The 16,000-nt window shown below is 36.5% G+C and overlaps 1 protein-coding gene across 1 annotated transcript in view; it reads right to left on the bottom strand.

Annotated features, from left to right (window-relative positions):
- tnfaip8l2b (tumor necrosis factor, alpha-induced protein 8-like 2b) overlaps positions 1-14,469 on the bottom strand; it is a 79,023-nt gene extending 64,554 nt beyond the window's left edge. Inside the window, exon 1 of the mRNA XM_028793963.2 lies at positions 14,235-14,469. The gene's annotated coding sequence lies outside the window, so the exon portion shown is untranslated. The remainder of the gene's footprint in view (positions 1-14,234) is intronic.
- Positions 14,470-16,000: the final 1,531 nt, after the last annotated feature.

Genomic DNA, 16,000 nt, shown 5'->3' with positions numbered 1-16,000 from the left:
CACGTTCTATTGTTATAACTGAGATAATAATTGATGCTTTCAGGAGCTTTAATATTATCTATGACTGAATTGCTGTTGTTTTGAAAGTCAAAATCTGCAACTGTTTTAAGAGTATTTTGGAGTGTTTTGGGCTTTTTTTTCCTGATTTGTTTTATTGAAAATTATTTTTATTCTTATTTTCATTGCTTCTTTCATGCCATCATTCAGTACCAGTTTTGCATTGGTTCATAGGCATGCTTTCCAGCTGCAGCTCCACCACTGCACCAGCATCCATTTGATATGTGTTAGAGGTATTTAAGCAGGTGGTTACAGGCTTATTGAGAATTAAATTATGACTTTTTTATAAAAAGTTATTAAAAGTAAAATTTAAAAAAAATTAGATTACCGAAGAAAGCACTCACAACTACTATTCTGAAAGTTTGTCTGATCAATTGACCCTTCTTTAATGCATGGTTTGCATTTTCAGACTTCCTTGGAGAGACATTCTAGTTGGTCACAAATGTTCACAGCAGAGATTTCAGACATTGTTTCACCTCGGGTGTTAGCTCCATGGTCTACTCAACCTTATAAATTCATTAAACATGCTGAACTGACTATGTAAACTTTGACTTTTCCCCTAATTTCTGTTTTTGTTGCACTTTTCATGTCTCCACATTTAAGCGTGCACTGTCTAGTGCACTGTTTACCTGTTCTCTGCTTTGTCAGTTCCTTTGATCTCACAAACGTAAAACTAAACTGAGAGCTGTATTAAACTTTGCATTCTCACTACTGTATAACCTTATAGAGGGATAGCTTGAGCACTATGATGGCATCAAAGGAGATTCTGCATTACATATATGGCCTGTCACTCATAGAACATCTCTGCCTTTAGAATTATCCCTGGGTGACATACACCAAGTGTTTTAATGCCAGGTGGATTCACTTTTGCAAACATATAAAGTTAGCATCAGACCCTCCACCAAGAGAACATCCATGAAAAACATCCAAGTACTTGTAATTTTTAGATGCCCTGCTATATACAGATCATGGATCAGATGATTCCACACATATAGAGAATCTCCTTCACCGAGGGAAGTGGCTTGACAGAGGTTTCATACATGGGCTACCATGAGATGAATCTCTACTATAAAGTTCATAAGTTGAAAAAGATTTTTTTTAGTAAGCCGAATAATGAAAAAGTTAAAAATCACATCACTAGTTTCAGTAAAATTTATTATTATGGTCTAAGGAAGTGAAACAACAATTTGTTCACTGCATGAAGCATGTTTGCTTGTTGGTTATTGCTCATATTTTTTGCTGCCATTTTTATGTTTCTGGACAGCATTTCTTACAGCCACTTTTTTGCCCCATAAATCAGAATTGTTTGTTGTGCAATTGCATGGTCCACCTTGAATGATATCTTCTGATTTTGGACCAGCACATTAAAATGCCTCTGTGTCTAACTGTAACACTGGCAAAACTAAAACCTTAACGTTTCTGTGCTGTCTGTTATTTCAGCTTTGAAATGCCTTCCATACTATAGATTGATCCAGAAATTCTTCACATAGCTGGATTCTCTTCACTGCCCTTGCAATATAATTAAGGTTACCTGTATCAGCTTGCCCTACCAGCAGCAACTGGCAGTGAGCTAACTCTTGAAATTCCAGGTACTTTACTTCACTGTGTATGACCCAATCTATTATTTTCGGAAACACAGTAAAGTTAATCTCACAAAAGATTCTACTAGTTTAAACTTAATTTTTGAATTTTGCAACACTTAATTGGATAAACAGATTAGAAAATGAAAGAATGAATAATTTAAACAACAAAAAAACAGCTCTACAATATTATTAAGCACTTTTTTTACTAGTGTGCATATTTCTTTTTGTGTGCTTACAGAGGAAGGCATTAATGTTTAGAGATTTTTCATACTCATTTTCTTTAAGCTTTTTAAACTCCCCATTTAACATTTTCCAAGTGAGTGAAGAAGCAAGAAGTTAACAAAATAAAACAGATGAAGATATTCATTTTGCCTGTCCCATATTATCCATAAAAAGATAGCAACGAGATGAGAATTAAACACAAAAGAGGTAACTAGTGATGGATCTCACATCAATCCACTGCAGGGACAACATGGAGTCAACATTTAATATAACGTGGGGAGTAAACTGGAGGACACCATGTAAACAACATACAGAGAGTAGCAAGAATGGGAATGGAGCACTGACCACTGTCTTGTCCGGTACAACCGAGGTCTATCTCTTCATCACAGTCATATTTATTTAGCTTAAATACATATACGTATATACTATGGATAATGAACAAAAATAAATTAAAGTCAAAATTTGGAACACTAAAACATTTTTGTTCTCCAATATTTGTCAACTTTTTGTATCAGACAGTACAGCCAAAGTAAGCGGTGCATGGCAGGCCACCAAATCAGTGGATGTCCTGTAGTGATAGTAACTATAATATTATAAACTCCCCACAGCACTCTCACTCCTCCTGTTTGTGCAAATGAAAAATAGTTAGTAAAACAGTTTTTAAAGAAAGGTTTTGCAGTATTAAGTGTTGCAAGGCACTAAGTAAACCAACATCTACATTTTAAAAACAATTAATGCTGAAAAAAAGGTCACAAATAAAGTAGCAATCAATGCGACTGACCTCAGTACACTACCATCACTTGGCATGTCTGTCAATCAACTGCCTTAATTGTAATGACGAAACTTTTTATTCAGCCTTCATAATCAACACAGAGAACTCTGTAGATTTTTCCAAGGAAGAGAAAAGTAACATTCCTATAAAATCTTAATTCTCTAAATGGATTTTTTAAGTATATGAAGGTAAACTAGATTTACATTTATTTGCTTAGCAGACACTTTTATTGAAACTGACTTACAAATTACACAATCAAGTAAACATCAGTCTGGAAGAGTTACAGGACAGAGGTACAAAGTTGTTTATCACAAGTAAAGACCTCAGATAAAGTAAAAGTGAGTTATAGTCCTATGGTTGCAAAACCTAACAAAGCCATTATCAATTAGTCAGAAATTCATCAAACAACAGAGTCTTCAAACACTTCGTAAATAGTAGGAGTCAGAATTTGAAATGGAGGTGGGCAGCTACATGTGTTTGGATTGAGATTTGAAGCCGCGTAGAGGTGGCATCACCAGATTCCGTTATTTAGCAGATCTGGGTGGGTGAGAAGGAACATAGGATCTCTCCATGTACCTAGGTGCTGACCAATTGACTACTCTGTAGGCAAGCATCAGGACTTGAACTTAATATGTGCTGCTGCTACAGGGAATCAAAGTAGTGAACTGAAAAGAGCAGTGACGTGTGCCCTCCTTGGCTGGCTGAACAACAGACATGCTGCTGCATTATGAATCATCTGCAGCTTGTTGGTGTCACCTGCCGGTTCCCCTGCCAACAGATAGATACAGTAGTCCATATGTGACAAGACCAGGGCCTGGACTGGGAGCTGGGCTGCATACTCTGTCAAATATGGTCTGATCCTGCAGATGATGTGTAGAGTAAATCTGCAAGACCACATAAGACATGGTCAGTGAAAGACAGTTGGTCATTTATCACCACCCCAAGGTTGTGTACAGACTTGGTGGGTGTTAGTAATAATGAGACAATCTGAACAGAGCTCGGCTGTTAAAAAGAAGGATGTAATGGCATAACAAGAATGTCTATAGTTGTGTGATTGAGCTGGAGATAGTGCTCCTTCATCCAAGTTGCAATATCAGTGAGACATGCTAAGATTCTAGCTGACGCCATGTGGTATTCTGGAGAGGACAAAAGATAGAGCAGCAGATCAACAGCATAGCACTGATAAGAGAAAACTGGAAGAACAGGGTCTTGATGAAGTAGTTTATAGAGAGAGGAGGAGAGGTCCCAGGACCATTCCTTAAGACACCCCCGTGTTTGTCTGTATGATCTGCCCAAGAGGTAGGACAAAGGTCAGAGAAGGTGGCACGCAGAATCTGACAATCGACCATGTGAAAGGTAGAGGAGAGATCTAGAAGGAGTTTTTCCATTCTGTCTATAGCTGGATTTTTTTTTCATTCTTTATGTTACTGAAAGTGGCACATTCTCCACTGCTAAGATTTTAAGTTCTTTAAAGATGTATCCTGAATGAGTCTGTAAGGAAACAATATTTAATGATGATCATGAAGAAATGACTCCACTTTAAATGTCAACATGACAAAAAGGTATGTTGACTGATAATTTATTTATCAAGCACTTACATGATATGTGTTTTCTGTTAAAAATGAACTTATTAGTTTTAATACATTATTGTAATATACAAATGCATCCCTTTACAATTGATATATTCTTAAACATTTTGTGGAACACAAGAGCAACTTTTAGTCATTTCCAACCCAAAGAATGGCAAGGTTTATTAAAGAAATAATAGGAGAGATAGATATACACAGAAAGTGAATACAATACAAGGTAAATAAATATAGAAAATACCTACTGCCTCTCTTGGTCTCACTGAACATGTAAAGCCCTACCTGGTAGGGCGACTGCCCATTAACCCAACTCTGTATGCACCAAATACTCCAACGTTTACCTCCATCTTTGTCTTTGTCTCTCATTTCGCTGAATTCTGGCCTCTTTTCCTCCCGGTAGTCGAGGCTTTTCTCTTACTCTCCTCCAGACTACAAACTCCCAGAGGGTATGGGTTTAAATTGGGTAAACCTCCATAACTACTTAAGGGGGTCAGTATTCCTCTCGCTAGGGAGCCTGACACTGAACTCCTCTCTAGTGGCTGTAGGGGTTCCTGCAAACTTGAACCCACCCTGAAAGTTCTTTAATTGCAGGGTCTAATAGAAAATGTACAGGATCCCCATGCTGCTCTATAGCAGTCTGGGGAAGTTAATTATATTATTTATCATCCCTCATTGCCACTATCCAATATTTGTCTCTCCAAAGAAGTAATTACCAGGACACTTGGTATGTATGAAAGGACTTTAGGCCCTTGTTAGTAGGCCAGCCTCTGCTCTGTCAGAATGATATCCACATGCAACCCTGGGGCAATATATACTTTATCTATACTGTATATTTTCATATGTTACTTACTGTTAAACAGAAAAAAACTCATTATCAAACAATAACAAATAATGAAGCAATGACAACAACTGGAACAGCACCTTAATTTAAAACTGCCTTATATGTGTTTTGTGCTTTGGTTCTTGAATAAACATTCATTTATCTATGGAAGTTCTAAGGCTTAAAAGAAATTGTATTGTTTTTTACTAATAAACACTAAACACTTATGGACTGATACTATGAAGGTTTTATCAGTTCCTTAAGATAAAAAAGACCAGAATTGCCAAATAGGGTGTATTGTTGTAAAAGATCTTTAACCTCAAGAATTGACACTTCTGAAAAAGTAAAAAAGAAGAAAGCATAAAAGCTTTGTGTTAAGTGGAACAGAAGTGAGTCTTTGACATGTGTGAGACGGTAGGCCTTGCAGAATATGAATGAATGGAGTCAGAGACAAATGTTATTTTGCTTAGTTTTTTTTCTCTTTTACCATTGCATCTAGAGTTTCTGCCTTGTATCTGCTTTTCTAAATGTAGGCTCCAACACCCTCCACCTCAGCGGTAAGAGATGGTGGTATAGGGCTTCTCATTACAGGTTTACATTTTCAGGGACCTGTATTCAGTTCCCAGCCCAGTTATAATACCGTATATAACCTCATTCTGCATTGTGCATACGGCTTTGTGTTACTGATACCACTCTGAGGCAAATAATGAACTGCCCCACCCACTAAGTTTAGCCCCACCCACTAAGAAGTGCACATCCGTCAAGTTCACACCATCACTGACGCTGCACTTTATTAAAATGCCTCAAGTAGGAATAAAAACAAAGGATTTCATACTTTTGGAAAAATCTCTTGCAGTAATTTGTCTACGTTCATGTATCAATTATTACTGGTAATTTTGTTTTCTTTTTGAATTTGTATTGTTTCCATTCATATGGAATTTGAGTATCCAAAGTACAATATAGATGTGGTAATTCCATACAAAGTGTGTTTATCTGGCATTAACATTAATAAATGTGTGGCAACTATGAATCTGTTCAAGAAGGTGAATGTTGGAGGAAGTCAAATATTTAAACATATTCCATTTTATTTGAGCAGGGGTACTGTAATTAATAAGATAATGAAATACTGGTTATTTAAATAAATAATCTGATGAAGTTTGTTATACCAAAATTTAATAGGGAGTATTTGTAGTTTACCTTGCTGTTCATTGGGACTGAAAGTGAAAGTAAAGCTTCAACTGAAACATCACTCATCTTTCAAAATTGCAGATGCCTCCTACAGATTTTCCCTGGTGCCAGCCCTCGGCTAAGGGTGTAACAACTATGTGGCGTGTTCTTAATAGGCCTTCCTGAAAAACTTATTTTGTCTTTTTTTAAATGCTAACTAGAGAAGTTCTATTGAGTTTTAGTCCCACCAACAACTAATCAATAATAGGGATATATAAAATTACCAGAGAGTTAGTATTCCTGAATGATGGAGTAATTATAAGCATTTGTTAGAAGATCATGGCTCCAAATGCTTTGTGAACTATGATCAGAGAAGATGAGTATATTGTTGATATATTATATCTAATTAAAAATGATAAGTGGATCACATTTTAAACCATGATTTGACATGGACAGAAACAAAACATATTTTGCAACTTAATCGTAGTTGAGAGCCTGGTGCATAACTGATAAGGATATTCAGAAAAAGAAGTAGTTGAGCACATTTCTTTACCATATTGCATAATTATGTTTTCAAAGGTTTTAAGAATAATGATATTACAGTGGCTTATTATAGTATAAGAGCAACTTTCATCCCTGGATTCATCACTTGTTAACATTGTCAGGACAAATGATGCTTTGTGTGTAAGGGCAATACAAAGCAGAATTATATAGGATGCCTGTGAGATGATTAGTTACTGGCAGACTGCTGAAAAGAAATCAGCTGTGAACAAACACCCATTTGAAAAAGCAATGATACAGTGACAAAGATGAATGTTAATAAAAATAGGTAAAGCCTCATCCATGCATTGATTTTTTAACCTAATTTTTCCATAGCATTCTCACAGGAAACTCAGGAATATCAGATGCAAGGCAGAAACCAGCACACTGCAAACCACATTCATGCATACACTTGAGACTACTTCTTCCGTTTATGTTTATCTTTGCTGTCTTCATTTTATTGTACCGATTGGATGCTGTTTTATAATTTAATTTGCTGTACAAAATGAATTGTGATTGAGTGTGCTGTTATTGACACTATATAAATTAAACCTAGGTTGCTTGAATGAGGAGGATACAGTGAGTAGCACTGCTACCTAAAGCTTCCGGCATCAAGGGTGCTGAATCCTGTGTCTAGTTTTTGTCCATGTGGATTTTGCACATTCTCCCCATATCAGCATTGGAATTTTTCTCTGGATACTCCCACTTTCTTCCCAAAGTCAAGCCTATAAAGCAAGGGTCCTCAATCACGGTCCTGGAGGGCCACAGTGGCTGCAGGTTTTTGCTCCAACCCACTTGCTTAATAAGAAACACTTATTGCTCAAGTAACACTTCTGCGTCACTTTAGTTGTCTCGCTCATTAAGATTTTGAACCCTTATTGCTTATTTTAGTCTTTAATTGCTCCTTATTAGCAATAAAATGGCAATGACAAAAGTAGCCAGCATTTCTCCATTTAGCTTGTTACCATTTAATTAACGTTTAATTAAATACTTGGAAGGAAAGTGAAGAGAAAAAAGTGAAGGACTGAGAATTACTCATCCATTTTAGCCTTCAAATCATTTGGATGATATCCTTAGAAAGGGGGAAAAAATCTAGGATATGAAAATTACCTGACATAGCAGAGTTAAAGCACTAACAAGCCATGAAATTAAATTATTGGCAAAAATTGCTTTCTAATTAAGCAACCGGGTTGGAACAAAAACCTGCAGCCACTCTGGCCCTCCAGGTCTGTGATTTAGGACCCCTGCTGTAAAGTTTCTGACTTGGTTCTGTGGGTGTGTGTGCCTTAGTGGGCCCTGCACTGGACTGACACACCATCCAGAATTGGTTCCTGACTTGAATCTGACACTACTAGTCCTCTCCAAACCCTGAATCGGATTAAGCACTTCTGATAATGTTGACTTTTATGTTATGTGGTCAGAAGCTGGAGCACTGGGAGATCCATAAAGTAAATAATGAAGAAATTCATTTGTCTCAAAACATGTTCTGTTTTCTTTCAGGAATGGACCAGAAACCTAAAAAAGGATCCACCCAAGAAGGTCGTATCCAAGAAGGCCCCTGGAAATGTATCTGAGTAAAAAAAAAATAAGGTTCCAAGAAAAGCTGCAGGAACTTCAGAGATATAATGTGACATAAACTGGAGAGAGAGTCCTAATTTATATAACTAGGACAGTGAAATACAACAGAACAGTGATGTTTCTTTAATTATACAGAATATGAATTGTAGCAATTTAAAGAGTTTTCTTAGGCAGAGATGTATAAACATATTGCAAAGTTGTTGTCTCATCTTCTTGGGGTACCTTTGTGTTCCATGAACGGCTCCCATACTACTCCTAAAGCTTTATTAGAGTTCAGCAATTACTTTTATTTTAGGAAAATGCTGATCAGTGAAAACAAACATTAAGAATTCATTTGTCGCAAATGAGATGAATTAGGTGTAGATTTGCAGAGTAATGCAGACAAAGACCACTGAATTAACAAAATGTGAAAAATGATGTAAACCTTTAGCAAACTTTGGCTAGGTATACCATAAGTCTGTGCACAGTGTCACACTTTGTGAAGATTTCACCCGATAGTACTGCAAAATGCAAGATACATTTATTGTCACTGTACAATACAATGAAATATCATTTGGAGCAAGCCTATAGATGCCTTAGATAAATGCATATAGGAGTAAATAATAAACTGTAAGTCTCTCTTAATATTCTTGAGAAAGCTCTGATGCTATCGGCTTTTAATGTAAATTTACAAGGCCACTACTGGCCTGCTCAGAGCACACCCTTTACAAATGTAACAAAACTTATCCTTCATATATGTGATCACCTCTAAATTCAAATTGATGCTTAATGGATAGACTCATCCACAGGTTAAATAAAGGCTCTAAGGATTTATATCTCCTAATCAAAGAATGAAGCTTTGTTTCTTATTTGTTATGTGTGTAGGTGAGACTGGTTTTGACTAAAAACAGTTCCAGAAGTGTGTCAGGAAGCCTATTATGACACTTGGTTCAGACTGAATGTATGTGAGGTGCACATGTTTCTTTCTCTGTGTGTTCTCTCTAGGCCCTCTTGTTTTCTACATCTCAAAGACACGTATATTAGGTAAACCATGCTCTCTAAACAAGACTGGTTTGAATTAGTGAGTATTAGAGTACCCTGTATTGGGTGTGAAGAGGATGGACAGGATTGGAAATGAGTACATTAGAGGGTCGACTCAGGTTGGACAGTTGGGAGACAAAGTCAGAGAGGTGAGATTGCATTGGTCTGGATATGTGCAGAGGAGAGATGCTGAGTATATTGTGAGAAGGATGTTAAGGATAGAGCTGCCAGGGAAGAGGAAAAGAGGAAGGCCTTAGAGGAGGTTTATGGCTGTGGTGAGAGAGGACATGCAGGTGCTGAGTGTCACACAGCAAGATGTAGAGGATAGAAAGATATGGAAGAAGATGATCCGCTGTGGCAACCCCTAACAGGAACAGCCAAAAGAAAAAGAAGAAAAGAAGAAGAATACCCTGTGATGGACTGGTATCCTCTAATAAAGTTTAGATTTTTCCTTGTGCCCTGTAGGCTCTAGCTCACATAAGCCCATATTGAACAAATGTAAATGAGAAAATGTAGAGATGAATGAATAATTAGGCTTCTTAAAGCTTCTGAATAGAAATCCAGCTATCCTGTGAAGTAATAAGCTCAAAGATATTCAGGTGGACGAGCCAGCAGATCACAGTTTGTGAGGCTCTGATGTGGATGTGAGAGACACTGGTTGCACCACAAGGAAAGGTCCTGTTACCTTTTCTGCTCACCCTGTATATCTCAGAGTATAAATATAATACAAGGACATGTAACTTTCAGAAATTCTCAGATGACTTTACATTAATAGAGTGTTTTGACAGGTGGGTGAGACAAACTATAGGAGTCAGCTGGAGAAGAACTGTTTCTTAGTGCAAATAAAATTCAATATTACCAAAAGCTAGGACCTGATTAGAGTTTCATCATACCAAAGAGCCTCTCCACCCAGTAACTATATAGAAGTGGAAGTGGAGGAAGAAGTGCTCTTTTGGGAACCCACGTCAATGAAAGGCTGGACTGGTCTCGTAACACAGAGGAACTATACATGAATGGGCAGAGCTAATTATTTCTTCTTAGGAGATTGCACTCCTTTAAAGTGGGTAGTGACATCTTTTCATCATCTTTAATATTGCGATGGCCAATGCCATTTTCTACACTATCATTTCAAAAGAAACCCTCCGAATCAATGAGCTAATTAAGAAGACAGGCTCAGTTATGGCACATGTATCAAAAATACTGATTTTACTGATAAACAAGCACAGAACAAGACTCTTACAGGAGTTGTGCACTACAGAGAAGTGTTTAAAAATATGACCATGTCTACATACTCATCATGATAACAGGAGCTAGTGCTAGTATTGCCATTTTTAAAGTGCAAAAATCTCTTCTCCTTTTACATTTTTACTGGATTTTATATGATCAGCTTTTCTTAACTTATTTGTTTATTTATGTGTTAATATTTTTTTATTCTTCCACTGTCTTTAAAACAAAATTCTTTCAAAATATCTGAAGTATTTGCTTTTCTTTGCCAATTAATTAAAGCAACTGACCAGCTCCTACAATGCAGGCTCTTTTGCAATTACTTGGATTGTTAACTTTTTTGTTATTTAACTACTGTATTTGCAATGTCCCTGAATGCCAGTAGGTGTTGCTGCATAAATCCTTACATTGCCTAATTAATGCAATTACATGGACAACAATGATTTGTTGGCTTTTTATGTCTGAAGTCCTATGTGCTCAGTATCATATCTTAACCATAGTATGAACTTTGGGTGCAACTGCTGACTACTTTAAAATCGGTCAAAAATCAAGCACACACATTTATATAAAGAGATAAAGCTTCAATATACTCTTGAAAGTGGTTTTTGTCACAGACTGATTTCAATACTTGCATTTAAATTCTATCTGCCTCTTTGTGGCTTGAACGCTTATCTAAAGATGTACACTACAGACAGTCTGAAGTGTCTGAGAGGGGATGAAGCTACGAGGGGCCTGACAATACCACTCTAGATCTTTTGGAAAACATTAATGGATGCAGTATACTATAACATAAAATTCAAATACTTTTCTGAGGACAGCTACTTACGAATAGAAATGTTTGTGTATTAGTTTTTAAGTCATAATAAAAAGTCACAAAAAGCACAGAGCAGAAAATCTAATATAACTATTTGTGCTGCACTGGTATGTTCATATTGTCCTGGTAAAACAATAAAAGTCTATGAGCTCCTTTTTTACACATGAAAATTTTCTTTAAGTTTGAAATAATAAAACAGAAAAAAGCTTAAATCATCCATTTGCTGTCTTACCAATTTAATAAAATTCAGATCCTTATAGCACTGCACACAATGTAGTAACCAATCAACCGTGCATGGAGCAGCAGTCCACTGCATGGCACCTTCAAAGCACACCCAAACTCAAATGTGTAGGATCTCCTATTTGCACACAGATATTTTAATTGGTTTCCTATTAAGTTTCTTCATGCCTAGCACCCAATTCAGGTGAAATATGTTGAAGGTCCCTGTGAATCCCTTAATAGATAAGAAAGAAAGAATAAATATGATGCACATATACCTCCTTATAAGGATGTAAGGATCATCCAGTTCCAATATTATAAATCATACAGATCCTTCCATGTATCCATCTTCAAATCTGCTTTGATCAACTCAGAGTTTTTGGGTATTAATGCCTTCATCAGCTACACTGAGTTTAAAAGGTAGAAAGCAACCCAGAAGGAGTGCCAGTCCACTGTAGGGAATTCCAAGCCTTCTTTCTTTGTTATATTGAAGCTCGAAGAGTATCTGAGAATCCTCTTATACTCCATTATTAATTTACAACTGCAAGTAACAGCCTAATTCTAGTACAGCCCTCAACCATATCTTAAAGAGAAACAATGTTTGTTAAAGACTATTCAAAATATTATAAAACAAAAGTAACACATTTTTAAAATTTATATTTAGGTTGACTAATCAACAGCAGCAATGATGATCACAATGAATGTTATATTCAACAAGTTTCACCTGAAATGTTCTAATGAAAGCTTGTAACATCACAGACAGAAATACTTAAAATGGTACAATTTAATAATCTGATTATTATAATTTAACATTACATCGTAACATTCTCAAACCTGTCTAAGCCAATTCAGGGCCTAACCCCCACAGTAGGAGCCAACCCTGGATGAAGAACTAGACCACTGTTTTTTCTAAGACTCTGTGAAGCGCCTTGAGCATGGGAAAGGCGCTATATAAATAAAATGTATTATTATTATTATTATCATTGGACCACTGACACACACTGACACATTGAGCTTATTTAGCCAAGAGAACACACTAGGAGAATGTACAAACTGTACCCAGAAAGCAGTCTAGAGCAGGATTCATATTCAGGTCGCTAGATTTCCCGAGGTGACAGCACTAACCAATATACCACAATGATTCCCCTTGTCGATATGTATATGTAGCTGCATCTGTATTTGTATCTGTGTCTTCATCTGTATATGTATTGTACTGTATATATGTATAGGTAAATGCAAATGTAGATGTAAATGCAGATATAGATGTAGATGTAGATTTTTAAGGAAAAAGAATTAGAGGACATTTTCCATTCTGAAAAGGAAAGAAGGTAAAAGCTGCAACATTTCAGCTGTCTAGCCTTCATCAGGTGTGCAACTGAAAAGGAAAGAGCAAGTAACATACTGAATATAGGAGTGGAAGAAGGAAACAAAGTCAGGATAGATGAAAGAAGAAAATGTGAGAGTAGATGAGAAAAGGTTTCCATTAGAAAAGACGAAGGGAGAGATTAAAAAGTTAGTTGGTCATTAAGACCTGGTCAAATATGAAATCCTAGGCTGAGAATGAGCATAGCATCTTCTGATTTTTTTTTTCTTTTCTTAGAAAAGTGTATTTCATATGTATATGTATATGTATATGTATATGTATATGTATATGTATATGTATATGTATATGTATGCTGGAGAAAACAAGTTTATGGTGGTGTGTACTTTACTGTAATACTAACACACCTAACTATTAACACGTGGTTTCAAGTTCCTTAGCTTGCCATGAAACTCTTTTTGCAAGATGTTCTGTTTTTTTTTTTTTTTAAGGGCAGCCTTACAGGAAACAACAAAGCTTAAATGCAGAAGTTATGTGGTGTACTGAGATGTATGATAGCTTGTGTTTCATCTTCAGCTATTCCTTAGGCAAACTGTCGTTATGTGTCCAGCTGAGCATCCTTTTCAAGCAAGTCAATATTCGTGACAACAACATAATGGTAATATATTTATTTTCAACATTCATACTATTTTATAACAGGCGTTCTATTTTTAATGTACAGTAGCTGCAATTACACATAATTTTAGAGATTTTATTTTAGTATTGATGCACAGGTGAATACTTGATAGACTCATCCACATATAGTAAAGTAGGAGGTTATATTTGAATTAAAAAGCTTGTGGTTAATAGGCTGATACTTTAATCATTAGGCCACATTTAATAATCCTTAACCCGAAGTCTACAGAAGATGCTAATCACAGATCTCAGTGGGTACTTTAATTGCTAATTTTTCACTTTTTGCACAATTGTTTTATTTCCTGCTTCTTTTGAATGCTAACTGTAGTTACACAAAAGCACATTTCTTTCTTTCTTTCTTTCTTTCTTTCTTTCTTTCTTTCTTTCTTTCTTTCTTTCTTTCTTTCTTTCTTTCTTTCTTAGCAAAATCTGCCATTCATGTCATTTGGCATTGAAGTAGAAAGTAACTCAGTGCTTCAAAGGCTTTACAGACCTGCAGGACTGCCGGCATCAGGAGGCCAGGGTATAATTACTGATGAAGGAGATAAGAGTAAAACAGTACACGCGATAAAACAAGTTATCTATCAGTAGCAAACTGCCCTTCTTTGGAGGTATAAGCAACTGCTCTCTTCTTACCTGTGTTGTTGTCCTTGTCACTTTGCCTCCAGAAAAGTTAGTTCAGCTAGAAGAACTGCATGCACGTTCCTTGTTGGTAGTTGCTTATGAAAATTGCTCTTTTTCTGTATGAGATAATGTGAATTACACTTCCTTGAGGAACTGATAAAAATCCCCGCCCATTGTCTGTTTTTTTTTTTTTTTGCATGTGTGTCTCACTCCCTTTTTCACTCACTACAGACTGATGTTGTTTTTCTGGAGCCCCGTTTAAGTTTCCTTTCTAAACTTGTCCTCACTCGTACAGCACGTTAGATGTGATTTTGCTACTGGCAACTCGAGAGGATTTCAGAGGCAAGAACACTCAGCTAATCCTTTTTTTGGAGTCTATATTCCTGTTTATTACTTTCCTTTTTGCCAATGAGGGGGATGAAAAAAGAAGAGTGAAAAAACAGGCTAAAGTCTCTTTAAAATGAAAGAAAGAGTAAAACAGAGGGCATGTAACAAATGTTGCCAGGATTGCTGGAAATTTCTCCCTGCCTTATTTTACAATTGTGAAAGAAGAACACTCAGCCATTTAACATCCAGCTCAAAAAAGACACTGCCAGAAATATAAAACATCTGTTCTTTTTAATAGTAAGCTATGCTTATGCTGTATGTTTATCATTGTATTTGTTAATCTGTTTACACCTTTCAATATTATACTGTCAAACAATCAGTATTTCTACTTCCTCAGCCATGATTCAGTTCTTATTATAGTTTTCACCCAGTTATGTATTCAGCTGTATCAATAGTGTACATATCACAGTCATTCTGAGTTCTAGCCAGCTCAAGAATATGGACTTAAAGGGAAAAAGCAAGCAAAAATAGAGAATTAAACTGAAAAGGCTGTTTAGGTTAATTCCATACAGGAAAAAATATGACAGTTAGGAAGACAAGCTTCCAACTGTGGAAACTTCATTAGGTTTTTAGTAAGAGTGGAGTAACAATAGAACCTGGTGAGAAAAGGATGGAGAAGGAAAGGGAAGGTGGAAGATGAAAAGGGTGGAAAGCTAGCATGGCTGCAAAAGATGGCAATTTGAGAAAATAAAGATGACTACTAAACTAGCATTTGGTTGTTCAGCACTAAAGCAATATGTGAAACAAATTCTTAGATTCTTCAGGTTTTCGCATCCAAGCATCAAAAAAACTCAGGTTTATATCATTATTAAGTCACTGCCTGTGTGAAGTTTGTACGTTCTTCCTGTATGAGTATTTTCTCAATCTTCTGTGATTTTCTACCAGATAGTACATCTTAAGCTGGCTGAAGACTTAATTGGCCAATTTGTGAGAGTGTTCTGTAATAGACTGGATTCCATGCCATGGGTAACTCCTGCCTTGCATACAATGTTCTATTAGACGTATCTGAACCCTGACACCCTTGTATTGGACTAAGCAAGATTAGAAAGGTAAGAGACTGGATGGATGTTTCTTTTCATATAAATATGCAGTTTTATATATATATATATATATATATATATATATATATATATATATATATATATATATATATTGTGATGGACGACCGGCAACTCAACCTGGCCGAAACCCCCGAGATGCTAGATGGAGACTTCCCTGCAGCTTAGCTGTGCCCCAGAATCCCACAGGGCACTATGGGAGATGGAGTTTGGCTTCACAGCCCTGTTGGGTACCGTGGGTGCTGCCAGGGGACGCTGCAGGGAGACACGGGTATGTCCATTTCCAATATAGCCCGGAAGTACTCCCAAGTCATGGGGATGGAAGGACAGAAG

This window comes from Erpetoichthys calabaricus, chromosome 2 (assembly GCF_900747795.2).
Source record: "Erpetoichthys calabaricus chromosome 2, fErpCal1.3, whole genome shotgun sequence".
Lineage (NCBI taxonomy): Eukaryota > Metazoa > Chordata > Cladistia > Polypteriformes > Polypteridae > Erpetoichthys > Erpetoichthys calabaricus.
Note: the sequence above shows the minus strand (reverse complement) of the source record. Positions and strands in the feature narration are given on the sequence as shown.